Source organism: Macaca thibetana, chromosome 6 (assembly GCF_024542745.1).
Source record: "Macaca thibetana thibetana isolate TM-01 chromosome 6, ASM2454274v1, whole genome shotgun sequence".
In the NCBI taxonomy this organism is placed as follows: domain Eukaryota; kingdom Metazoa; phylum Chordata; class Mammalia; order Primates; family Cercopithecidae; genus Macaca; species Macaca thibetana.
In genome coordinates, this window is record NC_065583.1 from 76,874,751 (window position 1) to 76,887,389 (window position 12,639).

General features: G+C 38.0%; 1 long non-coding RNA gene across 3 annotated transcripts in view; it reads left to right on the forward strand.

The window, feature by feature from the left end:
- LOC126956289 (uncharacterized) overlaps positions 1-10,276 on the forward strand; it is a 58,729-nt gene extending 48,453 nt beyond the window's left edge. The window contains exons 3-4 of one of the 3 annotated variants that reach the window (XR_007726280.1): positions 6,903-6,953; positions 10,002-10,276. This is a non-coding gene — a long non-coding RNA (uncharacterized LOC126956289). Of the gene's footprint in view, positions 1-2,994; positions 3,255-6,902; positions 6,954-10,001 lie in introns of those variants that run through there. The other 2 variants (XR_007726279.1, XR_007726278.1) reach the window with 2 other exon arrangements.
- The last annotated feature ends 2,363 nt before the right edge of the window (positions 10,277-12,639 follow it).

The window sequence follows — 12,639 nt, forward strand, 5'->3', positions numbered from 1 at the left end:
AATTTTAAAGCTGGGTGTCCAGGAGAGACATCACATGTCAGCAGGTTCTGTGATGCTCCCTGAGCCATAAAACCAGCAAGTTTTTATTAGCAATTTTCAAAAGAGGAGAGTGCACAAATAAGGTGTGGGTCACAGAGATCACATGCTTCACAAGATAATAGAATATCACAAAGCAAATGGAGGCAGGGCAAGATCACAGGACCACAGGACGGGGTGAAATTAAAATTGCTAATGAAGTTTCAGGCACGCATTGTCATTGATAACATCTTATCAGGAGACAGGGTTTGAGAGCAACTTGTCTGACCAAAATTTATTAGGCGGCAATTTCCTCATCCTAATAAGACTAGGAATGCTACAGGAGACCAGGGCTTATTTCATCCCTTGGGTCATAGAAGACAGCCTCCCAGAAAGGGGCCATTTAGAGGCCTACCCTCAGGGACGCATTCTCTTTCTCAGGGATGTTCCTTGCTGAGAAAAAGAATTCAGCGATATTTCTCCCATTTACTTTTGAAAGAAGAGAAATATGGCTCTGTTCTACCTGGCTCACTGGCAGACAGAGTTTAAGGTTATCTCTCTTGTTCCCTGAACGTTGCCATTATCTTGTTCTTTTTTCAAGGTGCCCAGATTTCATATTGTTCAAACACATGTGCTCTACAAACAATTTGTGCAGTTAATGCAATCATCACAAGGTCCTGAGGTGACATACATCCTCCTCAGTTTATGAAGATGATGAGATTAAGAGATTAAAGTAAAGACAGGCATAGGAAATCACAAGGGTATTGACTGGGGAAGTGATAAGTGTCCATGAAATCTTCACAATTTATGTTCCAAGATTGCAGTAAAGACAGGCGCAAGAAATTATAGAAGTATTAATTTGAGGAACTAATAAATGTCCATGAAATCTTCACAATTTATGCTATTCTGCCATAGCTTCAGCTGGTCCCTCTGTTCAAGGTCCCTGACTTCCCTCAATAACCTATCATCATTTCAATGGACAGATTCCTTGACTCAGAAAATGTACTTCTTAGAACATACACTGTAGGTGCAATCACACAAATTCATGAAGAAATAAGCTTAAAAACATGCATTGCGGCTGGGCATGGTGGCTCACAACTGTAATCCCGTCACTTTGGGAGGCTGAAGCAGGCGGATCATGAGAGATCAAGATCATCCTGGCCAATATGGTGAAAACCCATCTCTACTGAAAATACAAAAATTAGTTGGGCATGGTGGCACATGCCATAGTCCCAGTTACTCAGGAGGCTGAAGCAGGAGAATCACTTGAACCCAGGAGGTGGAGGTTGCAGTGAAACACGATCACACCACTGCGCTCCAGTCAGTCTGGCAACAGAGAGAAACTCTGTCACAAAACAAACAAACAAGCAAACAAACAAACAAACAAACAAAAACATTCATCGCAGGATTTTTATTAGAGCACAATTTGAGAAAATCCCAAATGTCATTAGGAGAATGTAGGTTGAATAAATTATAGTAATTCATAAAAGAGAATACTATCTTCTTCCCACTGGGGAAAAAAGGGAACACTCACTACAAACTGATAATGGACAAACTTTAAGCTATTTTGTTAAGTGAAAATAAGAGAAGAACATAAAATTTGTTATAAGACCATTTGTATGAAAATAACAAAATGTGATAAATATGAACATATGCCTATATAGTATAATAGAATAGCACAGTCTATCTCTACAAGGAATCCCTAAAAGCTGCTAGTAGGCCTCTGATCAGAGTAATTCAGAGACGGGAAAACTGGGAAGAAAGGGAGGGACTAGAAGGAAGAAACACAGCTGAAAGGGACTTCTATGCTTTAAACCCTGTTCAATTGGTGAGAACTGACACATCAGTTCTCTGAATAAATACTCAGAGAAAAGAGCCTTTAGTCACTCACCTAATTTTTGTTGAACAACTGTCTTATATAGACATATATTTAATCTGATTCCCTTGTCTTTTCAGCAGAATTATAAAAATCTCCTTGAAGTACAGATTCTTTCAGCTACCTTTCTTATTAAGGAGGACAAGGAAAAACAGTCAAAAAACTGTTGTTCTCCAACAATGTTCTTTATTTTTGTTCACTGAAATCTTGCCGGACGATCACCTCAATTTGACAGAAAACACTTTGGTATATGATGTGGCGCTTACAGGCTGATAGAACTTGAGAAGGGGAGAACTGCTTCACTGTCACCTCTGATGCTGAACACATTCTGAGGATTCAATGTGACAATTGAGGTTGATGCTCTCTGATTATTCTTTTGTCTTCTCAGGTTTATATGGAGCCCATAGGGATATTCAAGACAATCAGGTTCTCCAGGGTGATATAAACAAACATTACAATTACTATAAGACAATTATTCCAACTTTATTGAATTTACCACTAGAACCACTATTGGATCCTTTGATATGACCTGATGTGGGAAAGCCCATCTTTTATCAAAAGCTGTTTCTGTTATTTTTGTTGTTGTCATTGTTGTTTTAATCCAAGATGTCTAACTAGAGATATTGGATGCCAGTTGTCTACAGAAAGCAGAACCAAAGTTACAGGTGAATAATCATGGTCTGAGTGAAATACTGAAGAAACAGTGCCAGAACCTATCCAAGAATACATGGGAAGAATCTGGGGTGCAGAAAAAGAAGGAAGCAAGAGTTTAGCAGAGATTGACCCCTGTGAACTCAGAGCCCTTAGAAAGGGCAGGTGGGGGTATATTTTGCTCTCCTAACTCCTGCAGCCGGCTGCCGACTGCCAAACTATCTGAGAGCACCTCTTTCTTTGCTAGCCCAAGTATTGTTGTGGGTGGCAATTTGGGAACTTCTTGAGGGCAGAATGCTGGGTGGCCAGGTGGCATAAGTTCACCCACTGAGCTGCCCCCAACACTTGAGCTGAGGTAGAGGGCACCATACTGGTTGTGCATCCATTGTGTGCCTCTATCCTGCCCAGGAATTCTCAGCCCTTATGTCTCTGCATCCCTATATCATCCACAGATATTTCCCAGAATTACTTCAGACTGTGACAACTGCAAAGGTCTGGTGGGACCCTGGGGTGCTGCAGGTTCCTAGAGTTCAACCCTCATGGTAGGTTGTCTCTAGGGGAAGGATACAGCAAACCAAAGCACCCTCTGGGACAAAGGAAACCAGATTGTGCATCTCTTCTGCCAGATATCTCCCCAGTTGTGAGAAGAAGGTAAATGCATCCCTCCCAGCAGAGACAAGGGTACAGTTCTGGGCTCTACAGGAAGAGTATGATTCTACACCAACAGAAAGGTGGCACCAGTGCCCAGCAGTAGATATGGATAGAGGAACTTCTACCTACCCCCACCCACTGCTGCAAATATGGCCATAGTTGTTCTCACTGGGGGTTGGGATGGATGCACCTAGGAAAACATGTCCAAGGTTATGCGGAGGGGTGGGTGGCTGCACCCCCACTGGCAGTGTGCCCGCCAGCCAGGACTTGCATGAAGGGTGAGGCAGGAAGTGGGGCACAGTGGCAGACACACCAAAAAGGTCACACTAGCTCTCTAGTAATAGACTCTAAGCAAAATGGAAATTGTGAAATGACAGATAAAGAATGTAAAATATGAGTTGTAAGGAAGCTCAATGAGATCCAAGAGAAAGTTGAAAACCAACACAAAGAAAAAAAAATTCAGGATATGAATGAAAAATTTACTAAAGAGATAGATAGAATTAAACAAAAAACATAACTAGAAATGAAAAATTTATTGAAGGAATTACAAAATATAGTCTAAAGTTTTAACAATAGGCAGACCAGACTAAACAGGAGAGTGTCAGAGCTTAGACAGGCCTTTTAAAATAATCTAGTCAGAAATAACTAAAAAAGAATTCTAAGAAATGAACAAAGCTTCTAAAAAATATGGAATTATGTAAAGCAACCAAACCTACTACTTATAGGTATTCCTGAGGGCAAAGGAAAAATAAATAGTAACAAGCTTAGAAAACCTATTTGAGGGACTGATTCTGAAGTACTTCCCTGGTCTTCCTACAGAGTTACATATTCAGATACAAGAAGCTCAAGGAACACCTGGGAGATACTTTGCGAGATGAACCTCATCAAGGAATATAGTCATCAGACTATCTAAAATCAATATGAAGGAAAAAGCTGTAAAAGCAGTGAAAGAGAAGCATCTAATAACTTATAAATGAAATCTTATCAAATTAACAGTGCACTTCATAGCAGAAGTCTTACAAGCCAGGATCCTATTTTGTCCTCTAAGAAGAAAAAAAAAAAAGAAAAAAAAAATCTGCCCGTCAATAATTTTGTAGCTTGCCAAACCAAGCTTTATAAATGTAGAGATAAAGTATTTCTCAGACAGTCACATGCTGAGGGAATTCATCTCCACTGGCCTGGTTCTACAAGAAATGCTTGAAGGAGTTCTAAACATGGAAATAAAAGGATGATACTTCCTGTCCTAAAAGCACATAAAAGTATAAAACTATCAGATCCTATAAAGCAGTTACACAATTGACACTAAAAACCTGTTTATTTGCCACACACAACTGCCTATATCACTGACCCAAACTTTGAAGTGCTATTTGCTTCGCTTTCCAGGCAAATAGACTCTCTGTACACTCAGTACCTTAGCCACTTGGCATTCCCTTCATTTTCTCCATAGATTCAAAATGAGCCTTTTCATTGACCTGCTCTCTGTTGATTTCCAACCTATTTCTTTGATGTATATCTGTAAGCTTTTCTAAATCTAGGAATTGGCTAAATATAATGCATGATGGACTGAGTTGAACACCAGAATTAAGGATAAGATGCTCAGATTTACTAAACAAGTTATGGCCTACTTATGTGGGCTATGATTCCAATAACAGTTTAATTTTCAAAGACTTCACTATATTGTTTTGATTTGCCTGGTACTTGTGGTACCACTGGTGCTCCCACTGGTCTTTGCTGATGCTGTCTAGAGAGGCAGAAAGGTGACCCCAGTGTGGCCACCTGGTGTATTCTGAAGGAGAGGAGTCGAGTCCCCGGACTGTGGTATAAAAAGTCTTCCCTGTTAGATGCTTGTTGTGACAATTCAATGTCTGTCTGTTGGGGATAGATAGTGGCTCCCCAATTGCTTGTTGTGCTGCGATCTTCTGCTGTATTTTCTTTTTCTTTTTTTGAGGCAGAATCTCACTCTGTCACCCAAGCTGGAATGCAGTGGCGCAATTTCGGCTCCCTGCAACCTCCACTTCCCAGGTTCAAGTGATTCTTCTGCCTCAGCCTCCCGAATAGCTGGGACTACAGGCACGTGCCATCATGCCTGGCTAATTTGTTGTATTTTTAGTAGAGATGGTTTTTCACCATGTTAGCCAGGATAATCTTGATCTCTTGACCTCATGATCCGCCTGCCTCGGCCTCCCAAAGTGCCGGGATTACAGGCGTGAGCAACCGCAACCGGCCTCTGCTGTATTTTTTATTTGTAATTTGATTTTGAGGTTTCTCTCCTGAGAGTGGGTATAAAGTATAACCCCAACAGGGCTTCAGGGGAGGCTGTTGTGTATGTTTAGAGTGTGCCCTTCAAGGGATACCTCTTTATCCTGGAGAACAGTTTAATATGTAAGTGTCAACCTGTGACTAGGTGTCCCTCTCAAATAAAACTTGTTTATTCTGGAAGACCCTTTCATGGCTTTTGCCTGACCTGTGTCCAGTTTATATCTACCCATATAATCACTCTCTTACAGAGCACTAACTTGGAAAGAATTTAGGTTCAGGTGTGTTGGTCAGATAAAACACAGAGGAAGCAACACAACACAACACATTAAATAACAGAAGCAGGTTTATTACTGACAGTTCCCAGAGAGAAGTTGGGTGGCATACCTTGCAGGTCCAACAGGAAGGGGGGCTGATTTCTGGGATATGCACTCTCAACAAGCAGGTGGGGAGCAAGTTAAAGAGAGAGGGGTCTGTGGGATGAAGCCTTTATCGGGGTTCCAAGTGTTACCCAAGCACGCTTTCCTCAGGGAATTTTAATTGGGTTTGGGCAAGTAGGTATGAGATCCGTGGAGACACACCGTGACTGAGAAGTGATCCCTGAGGCACATCTGCACATTCCACACTTGATATGGAGGTGAGTGAGACAAGTGGTTTGATCTAGCTGTCTCACTGGAAACTGATCACCAGGAAGTGGTTGTATAAGGTAGATATCTGGATTGTCAATATTGAGGAACTGGGAGAAAGCAGAGACCTAGAAACCGTCAAGGGTGACTAAACCCTGCTTTTGGTATAAGAAAACTAAACCTATACTCAAAATGGATCCTGAGGCAACATAAAACTATAATAATTCATTACATCTTCCTGCAGGTTTCTCTCTCCTCCCCTGTGATCTCATCAGCTTCTCTAGCATCTCTATTCCCGGTAGTGAATTCACAAGACTAGCAAGGAAAGAGAGTATTCACTCTGACTACTTATTGTTAGTGGAGCTCCCAATCAATTTCCCTTGCTAAATCTGTCAGGGCTAACATGGTGTTTTATGTACAGTTCCCATTTTGTCTGAGAGAGAGAGAAATGGGCCTACCTGGAATGCCTTCTGCTCCTAGTTTGAGTGTTGGAAAACCTCAGACCCAGGTGATCATTTTCTGCAATGCTTGGATCCCAAATCAGTTTGCATTCTGCCTATAACCCTTTGGAGTTCCTTTGTTTCCCTCTCCCCTATTTCCAGCGTTTTTGGTTGTACATAGCAGTTACAATTAGGGGAAAATATGTGTATGCCTTCTCGTTCTGTAACTGACGTTTCAATAAATGTTAGGTAGGACAGTAAGTTTTATGATATCCCTCTACAAATGCTCCTTAGAGTCCTCTCCTGTAATATAAATGCACAGCATGCTAAAAATAAACTTCCAAAGATATTTGATATTATAATGTTATTGACATTCTTTGTTTATAGAGAACCATATTCTAGGAACTTCTAGAAAATTCAAGGTTTTAGCCATGTAAGGTAAGTACAGGTAAATGTGGAACAGCCTTTCTGGTTATCCTCAAGAGAACAGCTACTGGGTTTCCTAATTCCCATAAGTTAAGATATACCTATTTTCCTAAAGCTGAGATCGTTTTATCTTTTAATCCTTCAGAATCATAAATTATTTCTTTCTACTTTTTTAGACAGTCTTGCTCTGTCGCCCAGGCTGGAGTGCAATGGTGCAATCTCAGCTCACTGCAACGTGGGAGGCTCACTGCCTACCAGGTTTAAGCTATTCTCCTGCCTCAGCCTCCCGAGTAGCTGGTATTACAGGCACCCTCCACCATACCTGGCTAATTTTTGTATTTTTAGGAGAGATTGGGTTGGCCAGTCTGGTCTTGAACTCCTGACCTCAAGTGATCTGTCCACCTCAGCCTCCAAAACTGCTGGGATTACAGGTGTAAGCCACCATGACCAGCCAGAATCATAAGTTATTTCTTAATATTTAACCCAAGTTCCTAGTCTCTTAATGAAAAGAAAGTTTTCCTGTCTAGATATTCTTTTCCAATCAAGTAGAAGTCAATGAAGTACGTAGTGGATTAACTACCAAAAATGTCACTTTTATCATGGGTTCTGTTCAGACCTCTAAATACTAAAGAAAAAAAATATATATATACAATGGACCCAAGCTATGCTTTGTTTCAAAATGTTTATCTGTGAGGCAGCTGAAAGTGTTTTATTATTTTGCAAATGAGCCAGGAGTTTGTCTCATAGTCAGCTTTTCATCCTGTCATTTTTATCTACATCAAACAGAAGGTGCTAGTATTGTTTTACATAACATACCAGAAAGCTCAAGATGAATGTGATAGTCAGAGAGATTCAGAGAGGCTGACATAGTTTCCAAAAGAAGAAACTATAAAGAGGCTGGTTTCTACGTGGAATCACTGAAATAGAGAATTATACTGGGTGTGATAATAAAAGAAACATTGCAAACATGCCAAGAGAATTTTAATATTCTATTTTGCACCTGAAACTAGAATATTATAAAATTGGATTTAGGAAAAGGCAACATTAGAATACAAAAGTCAGCATTTAAAATGGTTTAAATATATTTTGGCATATTTTATCTTATTATCCTCATAATCAAATAACTTAATTTCTACATATTCTGTATTTTCCTTTTACTTCCCTATTTCTAGACAACTTTAACCTGGTATGTTCCATCATCATAGGTCATTCTGTTTATGCATTTAGCTCACAAGAACTCAGGAAAGGGAAAGTGAATTCATATTTAATGATCACCTTCCATGTACCAGCAACTGAGTTCACCACTATTTCTCCTCCTCCTCCTTAAGACAACAAAAATGAACCTCAAAGATGTTAAATAATTACTCATTGACTTCACAAACAAAAGTGGAGAAATTCATATGAATATCTAATTGTCTAGTTCAGAGACCATGCTTTTTTCTTTAAACTATACTATTTCCATATTTCACCCCAATCACATAATTAACTAATTTGTTGATCCTCAAAATAATTTTTAGTCCCTATTAATGGTGAAATAATAAGTATTGTAGAATTTCCTTGCTTATAAGTGGTATTTATTGGTGATAGTCTGAGATTAGTATATAATTGTTTGCCATTTAGTTACTATTTTAAGAAACATTCATTAAACAACTTCTAAATCACATACATCATGTTGGAGATATAATGAGAACTACATTTTAATCACAACAGATTTCATTACGTAATATCAAAGATTTATCAACAAACAATGCTATTATTCAAGCAGAACTCTAAGAAGTTTTATTTGAGCACTGAAAAAAATTATTTTGAGGCATGCAAATATCATGAAGAAAGTAACATTCGGGTTAAGTTTTGAAAGATGAGTATGCATAGAATATAGTGAAAGGGTAATTCAAGCAGATAGGAAAATACAAGCAAAGGCCCTAAAAATTAAATTACGTGATGTAATTCAGACATAGCCAGTTGTGTCGTCTTCTCCCCCTCCCCCTCCCCCTCCCCCTCCCCCCCCTCCCCCTCCCCCTCCCCCTCCCCCCCCCCCCCCCCCCCCCCCCCCCCCCCTCCCCCTCCCCCTCCCCCTCCCCCTCCCCCTCCCCCTCCCCCTCCCTCCCTCTCCCTCTCTTCTCCTTCTCCTTCTCCTTCTCCTTCTCCTTCTCCTTCTCCTTCTCCTTCTCCTTCTCCTTCTCCTTCTCCTTCTCCTTCTCCTTCTTCTTCTTCTTCTTCTTCTTCCAGGGAAGCATAGGAGAAAGTGAAAGAAGAAGGACTGGAGAGATAAGTTGTGGCCACATTATAAAGGGCTTTGCATGTCTAATGAACTGCGATGACTTTACAGGGAGTCTCTGAAGGATTTTAAGCAGAGAGGTATCATAATATTATGGGTAGCTCCCTACTTCTATACACAGTGGCTCTTATTCTAGGTATTATGATGTTTGTGTCATCACATTGCAATGTTTTTATGCTAACAATGAGTTAGCAAATATTTTCCTTTAAAAAATAAATTAGTAATTGTATAAGACTATTACTTTAAGTGTTTCTCACTCAGGCACTCAGACATGCTTTCTAATGTAAGAGAAAAGGAGATTATAGTTATCTAGGTGTTGTGCATGACCAGCAGTGTATTTTATCAAAACAATATTTATTATTTCGGATCCTAGACAATGTGTCTCATATGTATATGATTGAAATATTACTGTAGGAAAGAGAAAAATATAAAAACCACTCCAGTAGAATAGTGAAAGTGTAAAATAGCAAATCAGATGAGAACAATGATTTCATTACTAAATATGGTTTCTTGTCCTCTAAGCTTCGTTGTACCCTATTGTGAGGTCTTCTTTCTCATCCAAAGCAGCAAGAGTAGACAGTTTTCTAGGGCAGTGAACAGACCTGTCAAGTCCTTGGCTCTTGCCACTGGCATAGAAAGTACCATCTAACACTAGTATCTCAGAGATAATTGGCAGTCACTTAGACCCACAGACTGTCCAGTCTGCATCTGCGGATTTCTCTTGAACATCTTATATAGCCTGTGACCAGAATATTTATAATTTTTTCTTGTTTTGTCTTTAGCATGGGACAATTGCCTCCACTATCAGCAGCTAACATTTCTGGACCTCACACCTTGGTCAGTTCCCCAATTGACCACTCCAGGTGAAGAGTCTGCATCACCCTCTATCCTGCCTCCATTACAGATAAAAAGTGGATCTTGGACCCATATCAATGAATTAATGATGTGAAAGATGTCACTTGGAGCTGTCTAAAGTGATCCTAGACAAGATAAATAAAAATCTTTTACTGTACCCTGACAATGCGGAACACATTTTATCACCCTTACTCAGCACTCTACTGAATAAAACTACTTTTTACATAGCAGGGAGTTCCTTTTTCCTTTTAATTTTCAATTCCACAGACTACTCTGCCTGTCATGGACTGCATCCTTTCTACAGTGAAGAGAATGAACCATTGTGGTAATTGAAGAGGAATTTCCCTGTGTTTTTAAATCCACATATATTTGATTAGCATTTTTATAAGTAAATAGGTAGTAATTAGCAGGTAAACTTTGGAGAGATGCTACAAGGCTCACTGAATACATTACAGAAATCAATTCTTCTGGTACAGTGATTGTCTAGTTATGGCACATTGACCTCTGGAAAGTTTCTCAAGAGAAATGTAGATCTTATTTATATTAGTGATATTTTACTGATGCTGCCAAAATAATGACATTCATTTTGGAGCAATGAGGTAGAATAAGCTTTTAAAGAATAAGCCCCTTTTTACCTTAATAAATAGAATTAGGTCATGGAGGATTGGATTTGAGAGGAACCACAATGATAATATCAGGCAGTCTTTGAACTCATAGGAGTAGATATTGAGAGAGAAAGTGGTGAAATGGTTGAGAGTATGAACCAGGAAACCAGACTATAAAACTAGTTGGATTTTAATGCATTCTAAATATCCATGTAACATTGAGCAAGTGACAATCTCTGTGTACCTCAATTTCTTTTCTTTAAAATGGGGATCATCAGTAACAGTAGCTGACCATTGAAGTAGTTTTAGGGTTGCATGGCATGGTACATACCTGTAATTTAAAAAAAAAAAAAATGTTGCTGTACATGGTGGCTCACTCCAGTAATCCCAGAACTTTGGGAGGCCAAGGTAGGTGGATCGTTTGAACCCAGAAGTACAAGACGAACCTGGGGCAACATGGGGAAATCCTGTCTCTATGAAAAACACAAAACTTAGCCACCCCTGTAATCCCAGCTATGCATGAGGCTGAGGATGAGGAATCACTTGAGCTTAGGAGGTCGAGGCTACAGTGAGCCATGATTGTGCCACTGTATTCCAGCCTAGATGACAGAGTGAGACCCAGTGTCAAAAATAAATAAGTAAATTAATTAAAAAGCTGTTCATCTGAAAATCAAATGTTACTAGGCATCCACTACTTTTATTTGCTAAATCTGGCAATGTGTAAGGATTAAGTAACACAACGCATACAAACTGCTTAAGGAAAATTCCGAGAGATGCACCAATGGTGAGTTCAGGAAAAGCTATATATTTTTAAGTAATACAACAAAAATATTTATCTACTAAGATCAAAAAGTGGTAATAATCTGAATTCATGACTTTCATAAGGCCACATTGCTATTTTATTACTTCTCTGATAAACTATCTTCAACATTGATTAAAATAGAGAAGAAATTTCTATACATCCAGTCAGTACCTTTTCTTAATTAGTAATCTGTATGAACCCAGAAAAGAACAGGTTTTAATGTCAGGTAGAAGATAATTTATCAGAGAAGTAATAAAATAGCAATGTGGTCTTACAGAATATTGGATGAAAGTGAGGTACATTAACATACCCACAAAAATTGAGTGCTTTAAATCCAAAGAATGACTCTTCGTTATTAGCTTTTTGTGGGTTATAGCCTAAGATTATTCATTCCATACTTATTACTTCCTATTTATTAGCACTGCTGAACAAAACTCGATCTCAATTACACGTAATAGCCACCAGAAACAGTTACATCCTATTTTCTCATTTTAGAAGATTATCCTCAATTCAAACTCTTCAGTTCTTCCAGCCTTGTAAGATCTGGTAGATTAATTGTACAGAACTGGCCTTGTGGCTAATAATAATATTTTCTTTTCTTTCTTAAAAGTGCAATTTAGGAGGCAGTCTGAGGTATCAAAAATTATTAAAGGTGATAACACACATAAAAATACCTAGGGTTGGGGGGAGATATATATATATGATATATGTATACATATATTTAATTATATATAGTACATATATATATAAATATATATATATATAAATTATAAAATTATATAATATATATATATGTAATTATATATAATAATATATATATATATAATATTATAATATAATATATATATTATTATATATGTATATATAATGTAATGTTATATATATATATATATTTATTTATTATTATATATTATATATATAATATTATATATAATTTTATATATAATATATATATATAATGTTATGTATTATATATATATGTAGTTATATATAATGTTATATATATAATAATATATATAAAACATATGTGTTATAATATATAAAATATATAAAATATATATAATTATATACCATATAATTATGTTATTTAACACATAATTATATAATATATAATATGTATAATAGATAACTTATAATTCTATATATTGGAGATACACA